This window comes from Lonchura striata, chromosome 2, assembly GCF_050655825.1.
Source record: "Lonchura striata isolate lonStrDom1 chromosome 2, ASM5065582v1, whole genome shotgun sequence".
Taxonomy (NCBI): domain Eukaryota; kingdom Metazoa; phylum Chordata; class Aves; order Passeriformes; family Estrildidae; genus Lonchura; species Lonchura striata.
This window is the reverse complement of record NC_140704.1, coordinates 7,691,311-7,712,362: the sequence shown is the minus strand read 5'-3', so window position 1 is coordinate 7,712,362 and position 21,052 is coordinate 7,691,311. Positions and strand designations below refer to the sequence as shown.

The 21,052-nt window shown below is 41.8% G+C and overlaps 1 protein-coding gene across 6 annotated transcripts in view; it reads right to left on the bottom strand.

Moving 5' to 3' along the window:
• DPP6 (dipeptidyl peptidase like 6) overlaps window positions 1–21,052 on the bottom strand; it is a 548,806-nt gene that overhangs the window by 201,166 nt on the left and 326,588 nt on the right. The gene's annotated exons all lie outside the window — the stretch shown is intronic.

Here is a 21,052-nt window from a genome sequence, read left to right as displayed (position 1 = left end):
GCCCTTTACTGTATGTGCAGTGACAAAAGCTGGAGCTGGCTTTGGGAAGCATTTTTGAACCCAGACTGCATTAAAAAATACATTTTCCCTTCCCCTGAAATTCCCCTGAAATTCCTACTGGCATGCCTCAAACCCTTTTATGATCATCTTCATCCTCCCCTAACATTCTCCTGTAATACATGTGCTACTGCAGCTTTACTGATTAAAACAACTCCAAGAAAAGTCTGTGCGACTTGGCTTTTAATAATTTCCTTTAATAAGAAAGAAAAAACAAAAGCTAACAAAACAGAAAAATCCACCTACTTTATCAGTTTGCCTCACTGAATAGCAATTTTTGGGAAGTGCTGTTACCCACCTGAATTTAACAGCACACTGAACTGTTGCACTACTGACAAATAGAGAGCAATAATTATGACAACAGGAACCCAAGCTCTTCCCTGGGAATTACAGGGAAACTTCTGCCCTTTTCACAACTTGGATCTCCAGAGAAATCCCCTTGGGCTTTACCCAGTTTAAAATGTTAAGATGAGCTGCAGCAGGCAGCAAAAGCAGTAGTCAAATGATCTTCCCACACCAGCCCTGCTAACTTCAAAGGAGATTCACAGGGTACAATTAGAATTAATTTTCAGAACATTCTGACTCAATACAGAGCATCACTGCTAAGTTTTGTCCAGTAGCAAATGTATAATCTCAGTTACAGAAATATTTAGAGACCTAGAAGAAGTAAATAGGGGACATTTGATAATTAATCTTTCTGAGACCAAAAGAGATGAAATTCAGAGCTATAAAAAACAACTTAAAAATAATTATATTAGCTAAAAGCCCTTTGAGCAATATTCTTAATGTAGTTTCCACTCCATTGGGAATGCAAAATACAGGATAGCCTAAATGTACATCAAAAGTTATGTCATAAAAATGGTTTTGTACATGAAAAATACGCAAAGTGTAAAAACCAGAACTTTTTTTCATCCTGTATTTATCCATAATGTATAACCATCTCTGGGGTCTATTTTTTTGACACTTGGTCTTTGCTTGCTTTTTGAATTAGGTATGACATTTTCATCACACTACATTTCTCACTTTGGCCTTTCTATTGCACTACATGTACTGATAAAACACAGGGAATTGTGAGCACTTTTTGGGGAACAAATGCAGTATTTGAATATCCAGAAACTACTATATGTGGCCAGAGAAATAGCGTGTGCTATGCATTGTGCTAAGAAAACCTCTCACAACTTGCAAAAGGCAACACAATATTTATCCTCCCAGAAAAAAGGGACAGAAAAAGTTAACAGGCTCATATTTTTCATCCTCCATCTTCTAAGATTCATCTGGAGAAAAAAAAATGTGGCAGAAGGTATTTTTAAAGAAATATTTCTAACACTTTGGAGCTAGTCAAATTTCTTGAAACAAAAGTGTTGAACCTGCCACAATCCATTCCCAGAAAGTGACACTTCTGCTGGGAATGTGCTAATTTTGATAAAATATTTAGAAAAGGTATGTTGTGCTTAGAATGGTCTGAACATGAAAGACACCATGGGCAAGAGCAACAAAGGGAGGTGAATATATTCAGGTGACTGAGACTAGCGACTCAGAAATAGGTCAGAAAAATTTACTTTACCAGTTTCAGAGTTGAGAGCTGAACTTGGCCACCCATGTCCCAGGTGAATGTCTTTATTCTGCATGTGGCCAATCTGTTTTCCTAGTCCAATTAATATTTAATTGTTTATGCAGCTGCAACAAGAAAGGCTGAGAGAAATCCAGCCCAGAGCAACCAACTGCTGAATGGTTAGCACATTCCTTGGGGAAGTGGGAGAATGGAAAATGCTCTCATCTCTTTGTAGTTTGCTTAGAAGCTGTATTTTTTCTTTTTTTTCTTTTTTTTTTTTTTAACCAAGAACTTGCTCAGTTCTTGGGTTTCCACCCACACAAAACAGAAAAATAGAGCATATTTGAAAAAAAAAAAAAAAACAACACAAAAAACAAAAAGCCAATAACCACCACATGAGCAACAATACCCAAACAAATCGCAAATTTGAGCCTCTTTGCTAGACAGAAATATTTCTTCCACAGATATCCACAAAAGTGCTTTGGTCCCTTATGGACTCTCAGAGTAGATGAGACTCTCCCCACTTCTGCTCTTCAGCAAAAGATCCACTTATTCCCCCTCTTTGAAGGCATTTCACAGCAGGTTCTGCACCAGTAGCACTTATAACCAGAGCCCTGTTGGTTTTGGTGGTGACACTTTTCTCTCTGAAGTGTGAAACCCAAGGTTAGTAGAAGTGATCATATTGGTCAAAGATTATGGAATCTTAACAAAAGAAATGAATATAAAATCTGAATAAAAAAAAATGTTTAATAGAGAAAAAAAAAATCAGGGACTTCTTGTTTTCCCAAGCCCTTTATGCAGGTCACTTCTACCCCACCCCCCAAGAGAGGGAGCAGCTCTTCTCTCCTTTTCACCCCCTCTCACCTGCCCTTTTGGAACACCTCCCAAGGTCACTGTCTGTCTGCTCAGCCTGGGTAAAGCCCCTCTGCAGAGTGGCAGAGGTGTTTGTCAGAGCAGATGCTCTGCATCCCCTGCTCTCCCTGGAAACCTCACCCAGGACTTGTGACACCACCAGCCAACACAGCCCCTCCCTCCCTCCTGCTCCTGGGTGATTTTTATTCACGAATTAAACACCCAGTGTGTGCCCTGATGCAATCACTGCAGCAGCCTCTCAACACATTGCTTGCATTACTTATCACAAATGTTTCTCCTGCCATTCTCATCTGCCAGTGAACTGCAAGCCCAAACAGCTCAACTGTGAATAATGAATGTTTCTTCACAATTGCTTAATATGCTGAAGTGACCAAGGGATTTGTAGGAATTGAGTGATTCCCACACCTCCCCCAGTGCCAAATTCCAGCTGCCCATGGCTAAATCAGCCATTCCAGCCATGGGGCACTGGCAGGTGACACAGCCAGGGATGCTCCTGCAGGAAACCAGGAGCTATGCTGGGAGCTCCTACACTGCAGAAATCTGATCTGTGCAGAGTCTGAATCTGCACCACACCGGGAGAAAATGGCTCATCTTCTGCCACTGCAGTAGTCAGTGGGCATGGCAACATTTATTGACCAAACCATACAATTGATGACACAATTAATGGCAATTTTGTTCCAGCAAAAATGCAGGTGATTGACCCCACTTCATTAGTCTGGAGAGAATTTTACAGACTGAGAGCAAAGTGCTGTGATTTAAGAGATGAACTACAATAGCTGATTCATTTAATCTTATTTCAACTCTGACAAACCCAGTTACCTTTCAGAGATAATATATTAATGAAATAGCCAAGTATTGGTCCAAGATTAAAAAAATCAAGAGTCTTTTGTCTGGATTTGTATTTCAAATAGATTTCCATGTGCTTAACTTTATTGATTCAAGAAGTAGGTATATGATTAGACAGATAGATACATGGAGTGTTTCAGCTGATCTATATTCATGACACCACACAAAAGCAGTCAAACAGCATTTTAGCTTTAATCTCAGATATCTGATTCCACATAAATTCTTTTTCTAAGCCAGAACATCAGTTTATGAAGCTGCAGCTGGAATAATGACACAAAGAACAGCAGGACACCTTTGCTAGTGACAAAGAGCCTAAATATCTTTTAATTGCAGGCTGTGGTGGAAAAATAAATAAGGCAGCTTTTCCTAGCTTCCTGCACTGGTGAAGGCACAGACAAACCCTTGTGGGCTCTCAGTGAAGGACTGAGATTGCAAAGCAGCTCTGACATTGCCTGAAGTGGGCCAGAACTCCAGTCCCAAAGGGCAGGGGCAGAGTCAAAGCTTCAGAGACAAAACACCACATTAGTAAGAGCAACAATGAAAAGCATTCTGACAGAAGGTTTCTGCCAAAGCATTTGATTAACAAAAAGTTGATTTTTTGCCTTGTGATGTTTTCAAAATGGGTCTGCTCCTGTCTCCTTTCAAAGGTATACTCTGCACAAACCAAGACAGTCAACAACCTTTTCCATTTGGTTCAAAGCTATTAACTTTTCCCCAGCCCTTGAGAAAGAACCATTTTTCATTTTTGCTTTGGAACTGCTGTAGAGAGGAAAAGTTGTTGTTTGCACAGCACTATGGATGTGACAGGCTTTAGAATGGGAAGGAGCAGGAACAGATCCATGATCCTCTGGCATTCCCATACCCTGGAGATACACCTGGGCAGCATGGGAAAAGAAAACTTCATGCAGTACACATTTGGAGAAAACACACTAATTACTAATTAATTAATCTGGTATTTTCAAAACACCAAAAAAGAAATCAGGGAACTAACAAAGTTGCCTATTCCCCTAGGCAATATGATAATCCCAGCTCAGCCAGAAGTGTGACAGTACACAAAACAAGCTGCTGTCCCTCCTGGGTGTGTCTGTCAGCTCTGATAGCTCAGCATCTCCACAGAGAGTCAGAGCTGCTTGGCTCTCATTGAGAATCTGGCCCCAAATTATTAACTTCAGTTAAATATGCTCCGTTTTTAACATTATCTATGTGCTTTAAAGGACAGAGAAACCCAGCTCAGATCACACAGTTTATATGCACTAACCTGTAAATACAACATCCACTACAGAACAGGAGCTGAATTAGGAACCCTATCACTCACCCTGACTTATCCTTGGTCACACGTCCTTTAGAGACTTAGAACAGCTGAGAGGAGCAGTTAATACTGAATTAAATTCCAGAAACCTCCAGCAGTGAAAATCAGCATCCTTGCTTTCAGGGCTCAGGCTCCTGGGGGGAGTGAGAGGAGGAAGGGCAGCAGCTGGCACAGACTGAAGCAGGCTGCTGCTGCAGGAGCTACTTGCTGTCACCTTCTCAGATTTTGTGAAGACACTTGTTATTTCTGCCTTCAGCATTCCTTCAACACATCTTGCTGGGTTGCCTTTCTGCCCCGTTTGTTTTCTAATGGATTCTTCAAGCACATAATTAGCCCTCAGGCTGAGTCAAAGTAACAGGCAAATTTGAAGCCTAGAGGAATTAGGAGCCAAAAAGGCACTTGGAAATGAGCATTGAATGATATTCAAGCTTGTCTCAGACCCTCACACATTCTTCTGGTGTTACAATAGCCCACAGCAGATTGTTCTACTCTTTTTCATGAAGCTGAGGGATTTAATTTTATCTGTTTTCTTTCACCAGAATTGTATAAAGCTTGCTAAGGGTCTGTTGCTTTCTGTAACTTCCATTTTACACTCCTGTCATACATCATCCTTACCTGCTTGCTCAGTTTTTTCTTTTTTTTCCCTTTTTTCTTATTTTTTCTTTCCTTTGTTTTCTTTTGAAGATAAGCTGTTTGCTGGAGAGAAGTTCAGCCTGTGTTGATTAATTCAGCAGTTAAATCTGCCTTTGTTTTTCTTGTGAATTTTAAAGATGCAGACGGGATAGCCTTCCATCAATGATGTTATCAGGATTTTTATATTTTTTTTGTTCTAAAGCAAGCAGTAGCCCATTGCTGATTTCCAACACAGAATCACCAGTCATTCCTATACAGTTTGGCTTTAAGGGATGGAGTCATTGGTTGCTTTTGTCTCTCACATAAAAGAACAATCAGCCTCAGTAATCAGAGCTAAATCCCAACACTAGGAGGAAAAAGAAAAACCCAACTCTACTTCCCGGTGCCAAAAGCCCCACATGCTTACTGCATAAAGAGAGCACTGTTAAAGTCCCTTAGGCAATGCTGACTAACCAAACATCTTTTAATCTCGTTAGACACTTGATCAGTTCTTTGAAAATGATCATCAGAAAACCAACATTTCACCCTATTCAATTACCATGGTACTGCCCCTAAATTTTCCATAGGAAAATTCACCTGACACTTTCAGTCATTTCTCATCTTTTACCTTTTACCATCTAAAAATGTTCAGGTACAGGTTGCCCCATGAGACAAAATACATTTTTTCACTTGAACCTATAAATTACCTTTTCTGATTATTGCAAGGTGCTAAAAAAAACCCAAAACCTGCAGGTTTGCCCTTTTCTCAAATCTAATTTTTTCCATATTCAGATTAAAAGTTTAACCTATAAATGACAGTTTTGCTGTGTTTCAATTACACTGGCATTACAAGACAGGTACATTTCTCTACTTCCTTGTATCACCTGGTGCAAAATATTCTGTAGGAGAGGCAGGTTCACAAATCTTATCTCTCAAATACATTTCAAAGCATCATCCTGCTGTGTGGATCCCTAAATTTCAGCAGCAGGGCACAGGGAAGGACACAGATCTAGCCCAGTGCTGGAGGGAAAGCAACATCTGCTCTTTGGGGAAGTTGTGTTTTTTAGTGAAAACTCCTATTTTTTAGAACTTGGGATAATCATTTCTGAAATCATTGCTACACAGAGTATTCAGGAATAGAAGGGCAGTTAAAGCAGACTGCTTCAAAATTAATAGACAGAGCTCTCAGTGTTAGTCAAAAGTACAATGAGATCAGGATTTCCTAGCACAAGTGAAATGCTCAGTTGTTCCTGGCCAGGCAAGTTGTTGCTATTCATGGAGATGATCTAAGTTTTCCTCATGTCCTGGGGGTATTTCAAGTGGTTTTAATCCACTTAATTGTCATAACAAGAGAGTCAGGTCGGAATTCAAGCTACAAGGATGCAAGGCCAGATGTGAGAGATTGCAGCAAGCCAGTGTGACAAATGCATATTTTATGATTGGCTTTTTGCAAATGTTACAATGAATATTATATGTGTAATGTTAGAAAGTTATGCTGTATTAATTCTCTTATGTAGTGTGTTAAATGTAGTTTTAGGTTACAACATAATGTTAAAAAAATTCTGCGATATAGGATTTGTCACAAGCTCAAGCAGGAAGATGAGATAATCAAGAAACTCTTCACACAGAGATGTCAGCGAACAGGGCCCATAAAAAGTTACTGCCTCCTTATCAGAAAAGACAAACATTCTTCCACCTTCTCTCCATCTTTTTAGAACCAACAGGATTAAGGAGAAGTTGACAAAAAACAGAAAAGTTCTTAATTTGCAAAGAATTTATGCATCATGTATGAGATACATGAATTTGCAACAGGTTATTGCTTTTAAAGTTATTCCTTTGTTCACAAGGTATGCTTTTCATGACAGTGTCCAAGAGCATCCTAACATCCATAATTCTTTACTTTTTATTGTCTTGCAATTGTCCTAACTCTAAACTTTATCACTCTAATTGTATTATTATTATTTTTATAACCATTTTATTATTATTAAACTTTTAAAATTTTAAAAACCAATTGATTGTCATTTCTTAACACCAGGGTCCAGTTCAGGACTCTGGCTCAAGAGTTTCCTACATCTCCCATCCACTCAAGGATGCTGGAATTAGACCTTTTGAAAAAATATGTATTTGTTACTCCAGGGTATAACAGTTTCCTACCAAATGAACTCACCTGGAAGACTGGAGGGTTTTAGAAAAAAATATTAAAACCTCTGCAAGACAGAGCAAGAAGAAAGTGTTATGCAAATAATGGATTTTTTGCCCTTCTTCTGAATCCCTGGTTTCTACACAATTTTGGCTGGAAGTTTTGATCTGGTACACAGGTTGCACTGCAAGAGTAATCAGTGACAAACAATTTCTGGTAGTTGAAATTTGCCAAAGTGGTAAACTACTATTGTATAACTCCTATTTTCAGAGAATCTAGCTTGTGTTAACAGTACTGGAACAAAACCAAGTAGGCATGAAAGCATCAATTCACGTATTCTTCAGGGATTTTTAGAGAGAAACTGAGCTGCACTACACAAATAAAATACAGACACACTCCCTGCCCTCTAAATAGCCAAAAACCTCTGCAGGCCTTTCTGTTTAGCTGCACTACCAAAGGAAGCATCAGTGTTTCAGCCTCTCAGAATCACCAATTATTATCTGTAGAGCAGAAAAAGCAGAAATGTGATTTTACAACTCTTTCTGTATAAGACACAAGGGAAGAGTAGAAGATTCTTTGGTACCTAATGACCAAAATAATCTGGGCTTCTATCTGCTGAATATGAGCCACTGATGCAACAGTTTCTGAAAAATAAAGTCAAATGAGTGAATTTTAAATATGAACAAATACCAAAGGAAATCACTGCAGAGAAATACATCTGGGGAAAAAAAAAAACCCAAAAAACCCTAAACAAACAGAATATTCTTCAAAGGATATTGAGCTCACCTCCTGCTCCCCTCAATAAAATGAATGAGATGCCTTCTCATCCCATAATGAGAACAAGCAGAGTAGTCTGAAAATCTGCCACAAAGGATCTGTTACAATGCCCTTGCAATGTTTTGTACATGTAAGAACTGTTTCCACTGCAATATTTTGTCTATTGCAAAAGGTTCTGGCTGAATTGCTTTCACAGTTCCAGGAAATGCAATTGATGCATCACCCCAGCTTAAAGACAAGCAGAGTTTTATTTGAATTTCATGGAATGACTGAATATGGAAAAGAAATGAAGAAAGGACAAAGGTGACAGGAATAGAATAACACAGTCCCATAAACGCACAACCTGACCATCTTCAAACTCAGTGTCAATACTATTACAGAATTGAATAAAGTCATTGGTTTGTAAGATTCAGTCGCTTCATTTTAACTAAATTAACATTAATGGAAAGAAAAAAGGTAAGGACTTAGCTCTATTTGTTCAGGACAGGACCTCTCACTACAGGAAAGGCTTTGAGATGCTGCCTGTGTCCAGAGAAGGGAAACAGAGCTGGGGAAGGGTCTGGAGCAGGGAGGAGGAGCAGCTGAGGGGGCTGAAGGGGCTCAGCCTGGACAAAAGGAGGCTCAGGGGGATCTTATCACTCTCTACAACCATCTGAGAGGAGGCTGTAGCCATGTGGGGGGATCAGTCTCCTCTCCCAAGGAAGAAGCATTCAGAAAAGTGGAAATAGCTGCAAGTTGCACCAGGGAGGTCGAGATTAGATATTGGGAAAAAGTTGTTCACTGGAAGAGTGGTCAGACTGGCATAGGCTGCCCAGGGAAGTTTTAGAGTCGCTATTCTTGGAATTGTTGAAAAAAAAGTCTGGATGTGGCACAAGGGAACAAGGTTTAGTGGTGGACTTGGCAGTGATGGCTTAACAGTTGGACTGAATGACCTTAAAGGTCTTCTCAACCCCAAGGGTTCTATGTTCCATGAATTTGTAGCTGTTTCAGAGAGAGGTGAAGTCTCCTTGAGGATGTTGGCCCAGTCAAGAATTACACAAATCCCTGAGGAGTCAATATGTGAGATACTGTTTATTGTGCATTGTTCAGTTAATCTTACACCAATAAAACATTTGCTAGGAGTTACAGGCCCAGGGATTTAACAGAGTATTTTTTCTGGGTTTTTTTTTCTTTGTTTCTTTGGGGGTTTTGAGTGCCTATTTGTCTATTTGTCTTTCTAATTTGGTTCTCTGCAACAAATGGTTAGATCTTGAAAATTATGAAACTGCATAAAAATAATCAGGGGTATCATATCATTATGCATAAGTTACATAAATGGTTTACCAATTTCTATGTATGGGAAAAACTATTGTTCTGCCTTGATTTATGTGTCACTACAAATTTTCAAGGAGGTTCATACAGGTGATATAAGAGTTTGCAACATGAGGTCATTCAGGAATTAACCATAGATACAATAAACTTTGGGCATGTTAGGACAGTGTTAAAGGCCTAATTCAGAACTGCTTTTCTTTGGAGGTCTTGCTGAAAACTTTTACAGTTTTCTTAATAAATTTTGTGTAAGTAGAGCATGATGGTACATATCTTATAGGAGAGCATCCATATGCCCTTAATCCAAGAAGAAATCGAGAGACATCCAGCAAGTAGCTTTGATATCCTTCCAGTTCCTACTTGAATAACAAAACCTATCTCAACTTTTGCTCCCTTGTTCTTATGGGAGAGCAATTTCAAGAGGGAGTTACCAGTAGCCTTGTAGTAAACATCTAAATCCCATGTTTTATCTGTATAAGACTGGCAAGATTTGAAGATTTTAATATCTTTCATAGAGCAATTGATAGTGTTTTGGCTGAAACAGAGGCAGCAAACTTCAATCTCAGTACAAAGCAGGACACACTGTTCTGAATTTCTGTTTAGTTATGTTAATCAGCTGAACAACTTGAGAGAATAGTGTCATGAAGGGTAATCAAGGGAAGAGGTGATAAGGTTCATTTCCTTATCAGCTGGACAGAAAGTAGAGCAGAAAGGGTTTATCAAGAAGAAAGGCTTAGAAAAAAATTGTAATTCAAAATAAAAAATGAAGCTGTTGTGTCTGTATTTCTAATATCCAGCAAAGTTATGCACTTTATCCCAAATTGCCTCCCTCAAAGGTATTTTATACAGCTCTCCTGAGAACCCGGCTCAGTGTAACAGAGATAAAGTAGCTGTTTGCTACTTCTCTGAGTACCAGTTTTCTGTCTTTTTCCAATTATCAGCAGAGAAGTATTTTAGTGCAAAGTCACTGTTTCACTCACATAATTCCAGGATGGTATTGGGAGCACTAGAGAAAATACATTACACTGTAACATTTCTGTGTGTGGAGCTCACTGGTTATTTGGTGACAAGAACTTTTTTTTATTTTTTTGTCACGGCTTTGGAGATATTTTGGCAGCTTTTCCATTTGTTGTTCTCACACCACCTTATTCTATTAATCTTCTGATAATCAGTTTGGTAAGGCTCAGGAGAGCTGTTTAAAAGATAGAATTGAGAGGGTCAGCATGTGTTATTTTTGCAATTCAGGAGGCAGTCACTGAGTGATTTTCTGTATCCCCCTATGGGATAATAGCATAAAAACCCTTGGACATTTTCTGTTTGAGTACTTAAGGGTGTTGTTCGTGTCCTTTATTCAAAGATGGAATTATTTCCCTAGAAAAGCATCCTGCTGCATGGAAGTTGTCCTGTGATTGCTGGGACAGGCTGTGTGCATTTTCCCCTCAGTGTAGATGCAGCTGCAGCAATATCTGACTCCACCACAAGCATGGGGGCTGTTTTGAGTAAAAGCTTGTTGTGTGGAATTGTGTAGGCTTGTGAGTTCTCACAGCAATTATAGATTGCTCTTTTTGCTGTTGAACATGATACAACTAACTTTTCCTGGCCTATGAATATTCTTAAGACAATTTGATGGAGGACAAGGTAGTTAATGTATTTGTGCTAAAAAAAAACACAGAGAAAAGACTTGCTATCTGTCAGGCTCAAGAATTACATGTCCTACTCCTTTCAATCACATTCTAACTTGCCGCGTCGTTAGCGTTCTGCCTCGCAACTGTGGCAAGCATCCCCTCTCGCAGCCTCTCGTCCGGGACCTGAGCCTCCATCGCGTGATGCAAGCGATCTACGAACGCGACAAAAGGTTCTAGGGATTCCTGCTTTAGGGACAAGAAGTTAATAACCGTACCGCTGGGTCTTAATTTAAAAAACGCCTTTTCTGCTGCCCTAGTGCTGACTTGCAGCGCCTCTCTGGGGATTTTTTCCGCCTGCTTGGTCCCCATTTTCCAATCCCCCTCCCCGCACAAGTGGTCTAGTGATATTACAGCCCCATCCTCATCCCTAGAGCTATCTGCATTGGCCCAGAGGTCAGGTAACACCTCTCTGATCTCCCGCTTCCACTCGGACTCCCAGATGAGGAATTCTCCGTGGGTAATTAAACAGGAGAAGAGAGTTCGCATGTCTGCTGGGACATATTCTTTGGAGGAGAGGGTTGCTTTTAATAAGCCTCGGAAGTATTCGCTTTCCATCCCGAACCCCTTCTTGGCCTTGCAGAGCTCTTTGATGGTCTGCTGGGGGATGGGGGACCACTGTGCAAGGGGCCTACCCCCCTGCCGCGGGGTACAGGTGACAGGTGCGGCCGAGAAGGCAGGTAGGGACTGGGGTGGATCGGGGTTCCCACGCTCCCCCCCCGGAACCGAAAGCGTGGGAACTGGAAGTGGGGTCGTGGGAACCAGGGGACGAGGCGTGGTCTGGAGCAGGAGGAGTGGTATGGTGGGGACTCCCCTCCCCGGGGGTGGAGCTGAGGGGTGGGGTGTTGAATAATTCAAGGGAGGGGGAGTTGACGGGGGGTGGAGGAGGGAGGTGGGCGGAGAAATCCGGGGAGCAGAAGGGGTTGGTCTGCCGGAAGGGATTATGGGAGGGGGGAGGACAGGGATCATGGGAAGAAGGAGCACGAGTGGCGGGAAAAGCCACGCGGTCACCTCCATCTTGTGTCCTGGGGAAGGGGGAAGAAGGGGAGCCATTTCGTGGGGTTTGGGGATGGAGGATGGGGGATGAGGGATCTTCGGGGGTCTGGGATAACTGAAAACGAACGGAGTCTCTACGGGACGGGGCTGTACAGCGCGGGGAAGAAGGGGAACGGGTAGAAGCAGAGATAGTGCCTGCACCGCTCTGCGGGGTGTCTAGGGTATTCTCAGAGGGGCCAGAATCTGCCTGCGGGCAATGCCGGGATGCCTGTCTGATAATACCCGACTTCGGGAGAGAGGGAGAGTTTTGCCGCAGTTTTCCCGCAGCGCCCGCCGCAGCCGCAGCCTCGGGAGCAGCGACAGCAGCTGCCCTGCGCCCCGCTGCAGCGGCGAGCGCTGCATCGTACTGCAGCGACCGGGCTGAGGGACAGGGAAGCGGAGTAGGGTTATATGAACTACCCGCCGAACTGGGGATCGGTTTGTTTGCGGCTGGCTGTGGCAGACTTTCGTAGCGATATTTAATTATATCGCGAATTTGGAGAGCCAAATGGGTGAATATGGAGAGAGAGAGATCTGACTGTCGTAGGATCTTCCCCGCTACCTGTTCCCAAAAAGGGGCTTGGTATAATTTAGCTGGCGAAATGTCAGGGAAAGTTTGCGACAACCACTGAACGAACCGTTTTACTTCAGATTTTTTAACCTTAATTCCCCCCACTAAAAGGATACCCACAACTTGGGAATAAATGCTCTTCTGCGGCACGGACAGCCTTGCACCCATGGCTGTTAGATGTTAAATCGTGCTGCAGCGCCTACGATTGGGAAAACACGAACGAAAAACAAAAGACCACACTTCCGGCTTTGTCGCGGTCCTTTAGCTTCCCGCCCGGAAAGGGAAGCACCAAAAACAGGAATTTTTTCCCCGAACCCCGGGGAAAAAGAAACCCACCAAAAAGGGATCCTTCCCCTAAAACCTAGGGGAAAGGAACCAACCAAAAAAAAAGGACAGGGAAAGCCCCAGGGGCCCCTATACTCACAAACCACAGGGGTCCGAGAGGGAAGGGTGGAAAAGAAAAACCAATCGCAGGGCTTCTCCGCGAGAGAATCGACTCCGGAGGTGCGTTCCAGAGCTGCCGATCCTGTCCCCAAGAGTGCCACCCACTAAAACGTGGGTCTGCTCTCGCCGGGGTAGCTGACGGCCAGGAGGACGATTCTTCAGGTCTGCGCGACCCTAAAATCCTCAAACGAGGGTCCAACGCCGCGAAAACGGGGCCGCTCGTTGGGCGCCAGCTGCCGCGCTCCCGCCCCGGTTCCCTTTGTCTCAGCCCCGGCTAGCTCTCATCCTGGGGCGAGGGCGGGCGATGGAGGCACCCTCCGCCGCTCCCAGCTGGGGTTTGGAGAGTGCCTTTGTGGGTTCCGGGCAGCGCTAGCAAGCCTCGCGGTGGTAAATGAAGAGCGGATCCTGCTGGGGGCTAAGTCCGAGTTTATTGTAGCCCAACGGGGCCAAATGTCCTAGAACGGTGCCAGCCAACAGGAACAAGCACAAGGTGCTTGCACTGGCTTATAAACTGTAAGGGAGGGGTATCCAACGACCAATGGGGATAGGGATAGGGGGTGGCTCCGGGATGGGGGGATATGGTGGGGTCCAATGGGGGAAGGATATGGGGGGAGCCCCAGGTCCTCGCCCAATCACCCGGTGCCCTGAGTAGAAGCTTCTGGATGGATGGGAAGGGGCACCGAGTGATAGACAAGGCACCCGGGGGGGGTAAAATGCCTCTTTCAGGGTGATGGATAGATACTGGGAAGGCGGGAAGGGAGGACAAGGCGGGAAAACTGGGGATAAACCAAGTTGCACACGGGGGTACAAAGGAATAAACCAATACATAATACAGGGATAATAAAACATATACATAACGCAACTCCACATCAACTGGGTATATACTGCTCTGCTATCCCCACTGAAAATTCACTCTGGACATTGTCTGTGATTTGATGTTGCTTTACAAAACCCCATCAGCTCTTAAAGTCCATTTGCTCTGGGGATTTCATTATGTGAATATTTCAAAATCCATTTGTCAATGAATAGCAGAATGGCCAGTCCTTTCTTAGGGTCAGTTCTCACTAAATGTTTGATGCCTTTCTACTGACAGCTGAATGGCAAACCAGTGCAAGCAGAACTATTTGAAATAATAAGAAACAAGCCTATTTCTATGTTAATATGCTTGAAACACTGTTTCTCTGACAATACCATAATATTGGAGTTTATAAAATGTCTATACAATAATTGTTCTATTGCTGTGCTAATAAACAAGAATTCATTATTCTAATTTTGTCCTTCATTCTCTATAACCTTTGCAGAAAGAAAAAAACAAGCTCATAAATAACAGTGGTGATAAATTAACACAGAGAACTAGACATATTTACATGGACATAGACTTCATATTGAAACAGTAATTACTGCAGGCAAATTTAGTTTTCCCTTTAATCAGATTTTACAGGTAATTAGCAGTTAACTAAGATTAATTACAATTCATTTTGTGTTAATGTCATCTTTTGGTCACAGAAAGTTTACACAGTATTTTATTCACCAGATGTAAAAGCTAATTCTCACATAGACATATCAAGGTTATGCAAACATTTTTTTATCTCACCACACACCTGTAGCTGTGTTAGAAATATCCTTTTGCAAGAGGTACCCTGTGGGTCTCCAGAGAGGCACACAAGAACCCCAGGCACACCAGGACTATAAACCAGACTGCCACATCATTCAGCTGTAACCAAAAGGGTTACCAGAATTGTTAAACTCAAGATATTCAGTGTGAGACCACCCTCCTGTATCCCCCCCTCAGTCAGATCCAGCAGCTCTCAGCCTCTCTCCCACCCCTTCCCCAGGGTCAGATGCAGCCTCTGCTCAGCCCTTCAGCTGCTGATGGGCTGGGCTGCACTCTGAGCACAAATGTCCCACATCTTCAGAGAAGCTCAGCTGCTCCATGGGCTCTCCAGTTGTATCCAAGCATTCCAGTCCTTCCAGTAAAGCAGCACCCTGCACCCAAAGCCCCTCACACCGTGGAGAAAAAAGATGTGTCCCCAGCAAGAGGTGCTGAAACACATTACAGACACCAGAATCCAAAGCCAGCCTGTAGACTTATAGCCAAATCACAGAAAATTTGTAGCAATAAAAATTTTGCTTTGCAAAAATTCAAGATCTGGAGAAGGTTGATATTCTTGACTTAGAACCACGTTGCACCATGCCAATCTGTTCTTGTCATGTTCCCAACTTCAATAAATCTATAATTCTGGTTTGTTTTCCTCTCTCCTATTGCAATCCATGTGCTGTAGCTACTCAGGAGGATCATACAGGAGATTCACTGCCTGAAGGGCAGGTCCGCCCTGGATGGATGAACCTGATTCACCAAACTGACTCCTAAATCATTAGAGTCACCTTTTCCATCCCCTCCCAGGCCACTTTCTAGGGATGTGTGAAGTACCCTGTCAAATAATTGAGCTCACATTACAGAAGTTACTCTCTAGAGAACCAAAGCACCCCCTGACCTGTCATTGTTCAGGAATGTGAAAATGAAGAGCAAAAGAAATGATTTTTAGGCCTCATCACAATAATCAGCAATCAGAGCTGCTACTGACACTGGAGATTATAAAAACCCAATCTTCTGAATACCTGCTCAGAAAGTGAGCTGTAAAGTTCAGACACAAAACTCAAGGGAGGCTTATGTGCTCCAGCATCTCAGAAGTTATTACACTTTAAAGATCCTACTTCCTGGGGCAGGACATTTGAAAATGGTATTTTGGGTATACTTCATCTGTTTAGAACAGTGAAAAGGTCTATAAAATATAAGACAGTAGTTGAAAGACAGAAAGCATCAATAACCAGTTCCCAGGAGAGCCACAGTGTCCGTGCACAAATGGAAAGTGATCTCTGTGAAAGAGCAGATCCCTCTGGAGCACCACAGGCCCAGCTTCACACAGGCTTGATCTCACTCAGGTCCCACACACTGGCCTTCTGTTCTGCCCCCAGACCTTCACAGGCATGGAAAACTCCAGGATGTGGGTGGCACCAACACTCTGTGAATTTGGGGACTCGGTGCCATAGTCGGATGGAGGAGGTAAGGGCAGGGAAATGCTGACGTGATCTTTCCTCCTGTCACACACAGCTTGTGCTAACTTTGTGTTGATGTCAAGTGAGAAAACACTCATTGATGGGTTTTAATACTCCTCTCTAAACCAGAAAATGTTTAAGTGTCATAGTCTGATCTCAGACAAACCAAAACAAATGGATGGAAATCCTTGTGCAAAATCACACAGGCATTTTCCTCTTTTGATTTTCTTCTTGTTGACCTTAGTGAAACAAAGCCAAGAAAAATACAGAAGTATATTAACCAAAACTGAAGAAGTAAATATATACTGAATCATGACTGTTCACCATATCTGACTGTGGAGCACACATTGCTTAGCCTGAATGAGGAAATAAATCTCATTGAGAGGTGAATAATGGGGAGAATTTCATCAAGCTCACTTGAGGCAAGACAACAGAAACACACACTCAAGGTGTGCTCATTGCAAACCTTCCAGCTGCACTTACCAAAACCACAAAATGTGGATCTTCTCAGTTCAGTCAGAGAGAAAAAGAGAAAGATTTCTGCCAGGCTAAGCCTGGGAAAAAGTCCAGGAGGAATGTGAACAATCTATTATCTTGTTTTCCATTCATAATTTTTATAGCTATGTTCTACCACACTGACCTAAGTCCAGGTGTACCATTCAGGTGAAATGTTTTTATTTAAGACCGATGGAATTAATGTTCACTGTGTTCTCTATAAAAGAGAGAGGTGCTTTTGAATAAACATTCATTTGCCTTCTGAAATTGTACAAGTCATTTCCCTGGCTCTGAGCATAAGACTAGAATTTGAGGAAATTTTCCCCTTGAAACAGCATGAGAAACTATTCCATTACATCAATTCCCTCCTGCTCAAGTGAAAAGTCTCTTGTGAACATCTGCCCCAGAAAAGAACAACTCAAATGCCTGGAGACCCTCAGAGCAGGGGGAGGCTTCTCAAGTCTTTCTTACAGCAGGGAGACATGGCCTTTGAGTGGGCCATGCAAAGTGGTAAGATAATTCTAGAGTCACAATAGAACTGAACACCAAACACCTATTGGCACTCTATTTTTAACTTCTCAGACGAGTCTTTAGCAGTGAAATAGTTTAACAATACCCTGCACTGGTAACCTGTTTTAATCTAGTGATTTCAAAACACATTTCCTTGGTAAAGCTGAACCTACTTCACCCCTGGGAACTAAAAGCTACCTTATAGAATTTTCTTAGGGGAAAAAGTGAAATGTCCAGGGTGAACAAGTGATCTTACCCAGGCTACTCTAATAATCAGCGATAAAATTGGAAACAGGAATAGAAACAGTGACAATCCAATTTTCATACATTAATCCTAGAAGAGTACTTTTCCCTCTGCAACCGTGTTGCAGAGGTGATCACAATGATTGCCTGCAGCAGCCAGATCTCCTAATAGAAACAATAGTATTAAAATTAGTTAATTTAAAATTTAAAGAATTAATTTAAATTAATGAAAATTAATTCTGCCTGCATATCAGATTCATCTTTGGATTTTCCTAATTAGGGTCCTCAAGCCCTTTTGTTTATCTATCCTACATCTAGAGAATGACAGACAGAATGTCACTGTCACTCTGGCACCAGAGCAGTTGTCCAGCTCCATGCTGACCTCTGCAAGAGCTGTGAGCCTCTCCCATCACCGTGGTGCCTTGGCAGGCAGTGGGGTCCCACAGGGCTGGGCCAGACTGCTGATAGTGTAGGGCATGGGTTCCACAGCTCTGCATCCATCCCTCTGTAAAATCCCTCTTCTCCCACTGAAGTAGATGTATGTAGAGAAATGGCTTTCTGTGCTCCACACTGCTCTTTTATTAAACTGGAGAGTGGCAGTTTTGGCAAGACCTTGATATCTTTGATATTAGGAGAATATTTTTTCTGTCTCCTTCATCACACAATGTGGTGATCCCTGCAGTAATGCAGCAGTGAACCAGATACAGAAAAATTAAATCTACCTCCTGCACTCCAGAAAGCTGAGCTGTCAAGGCTGATAGAGGAAGACCTGTTGCTCTTATTCCTGCACAATTCTTCATATCTCAAGGACAAGGATAGGCATGACATAATATTTTAATGGTCCCAGCTATTCAGTTCCTTGAACCCAGCTCTGTAGGGCTCAAGGGACTGCCCTTCTTGCTGCTGAGCAGTAATTAGGCTACCACAATGAGGCTTCAAAGAAAACACTTTTTAGATGAAGTTGCTGCATGTGTGAAACTAAAGCAATAAATGTGGCAAGATGACACCGTGGGGTCATGATGGTATCTGAGTGTTTGCACAGCACCACTCCTGCCTGGGGCCCTTGAGCAGTGCACAGCATTAATATCAATGCTCCATAAGGACAGCAAATTCATTAAACTCAGTCAGGAAGCAAAGTGAACTCAGTAGACAGTGGAAAAAAACACAAGACAAATTAAGCAAGACTTTACACTTCATTCATGTGTAAGAATTCTAGAAGCTTCCATGAGATTTCAATAAAAAAAGTCCTGCTTCAACAAGCTAAGCAAACCATCTTCCAAGAAGAACTAAAAAACTGAGATAAAGTTCAGTAGTTATATAAGGTATTCAAAAGTACTGTAGTTTATGCAATATATCAAATGCTAAGCAAGGAGACAACACCCAGTTTACATCAAAAAAGTTCTTGATGACTACTATAAACTTTAAAATCAGCAAGAATTTAGAACAAAGTAGTTATATCTGTCTTCACTAAGAAACTTTTAATTCTTTTCCCTTTCAATACTGCTCCATAACTACTGCTCTCTAAATTCTTTACTTTTATATGTCTCCAAGAATCATGTTGGCTGATGCCAACACCAACTTTTATCTCTTCTGCAGGCTTCTTATCTTCTATCCAATCCAAAGCATCATTACTTTCCATTGCAGCACTCCATTTTCTTTCTGTGACATAATTTGTGCTCTTATGATGCAATATTTGCATTCTCTCCCAATATCTCCTTGCGACAGAAATACCTTCAAGAGCAGTCAAAAATATTCAGTTACTTCTCCCTGATTCTGAGTCACTCTCCTCTATTCTGAATCACTGGGTAAAACCGCATTAAGTGCTATACTTAGAATATATTGCAAATAAAATGGGATTTAAAATACATTTCAATGATCAACTCCTGCCATGTATCAATATGAGCAATGAATCAGGAGACTGCAAATACATAAGCACCTATAAGTTGAAACAAATTCCTATCTTTCATGTAATTTAGATGAATAGGAGAGCAAGCTAGCAGTCCTAAGTGATGGCAGGCATTTAAGTCTGAACTACATTTTCAGAAGATTTTGAGATGTCTCATCCTATAACATTAGAAGAAGAAGCTTTTAATGAGGTCTGACTCATTAAATTATTTCTTGGCTCATGTATTCCCCAGCTGTGGTGCCTGGAAGTGTAACCTGTGGTGGTCTCTGGGCCACCACTGGTCCACAGCTTCGGCCACAAAACAGCCTCCTCAAAAGGGAGCACAATTCCCACCTGGAATGAAAACTCAAAGTTTGAACTGAACTATTTTCTTATGCTATTCTGCACAAGAAGATCTAGAATCCTTTTATAAGAATATATAGCCTGTGAATAAGAAAGGGTGAAGACAGAGATCTGGATGTCAAAGGGTGAAGGCAGTGATGGAAATGCAGAGGTCATTCACAGAGGGGATGCTCACATGGTGCTGGTGTACTTTGGTTTTCAATTATTAACCACATTAAAAATGTCAAATTTTACAAGAAACAGCTGAGAACTTGACTCCCTATATTTTGCAAGTTTAAAACATGAGACAGAAAAGAAAATCCCTGCAGTGCTTTCTTAAGGCTAATATTCTCTGCAGGTAACTTCCTGAGCTGCTGCTTTCGTGTGGTATAGCCCTTAGTGCAGACAGGACATGAACATGGAATAACTTTTCTCTTACAATGAGGTGCACATTATGAAAAGGATTCATAACCCCTCTCAATTCAATATTTGTAAGTAGTACCAGTCCAACTTTCTGCAACCATTAATGAAAAGAGCAGTCTGGAATTTCCTTTTTCAGCAACAATACACAGCAGGAAACTATGCAGCACGACTGAAAGTGATTAATAAGATTTCCTTGAAATAGGGCACTGACAAAATTCCCCTAGTACTTTCAATCTCCAGCGAAGTGAAATCAAACTGAACAAAACAACAAAGTGGACTTTAGTTTCTATATTGAGGATCAGAACAATGCTCTGGCTGAGTGGTTACCCTATTTCCAACTCATACTAACATTTTTAACCTCAGAGAGATGCATTTGTGCTCCACAGACAAGTAGGAGGAACCCAGAACTCTTTGATAGCAGCACATTTCAGTATAAAAAGCTCTGCCTCAGAGAGCAGACAGGATTAGATAAGCAGAAAACCTGGCCCTGTATGGGAGAGTTTAAAACTCCCAAATTGAATGAATGCTTCAAATGATTTAGTAATATTATTTACTTCAATAAAAAGTAGATACTGCAGGCTCACCAAAGGAATATTTCAGTAGATTTATGTCCTTGGGAAAAGTCCATAATTTCAGTTCTGATTTTATGATGAAATTTAAGGACTAATCTCAGTTCAGACAGGTATATTTATTCATCTGCTTCCTGGGATGGAGGGGAGGGCAATGTGTATTTATATTTGTGTGTTAAGGTTGAGAGTATTTTAATTTAAGGTTAAGAGGTGTCCCCTTTTTTGCTCTTAGTAAGCTAGGATGATATTTTAATCTTCTAATGCTGACTTGCTTGATCAAGAAATAATCCATCAACAGATAGCAACACCGAATTCTTTTTTT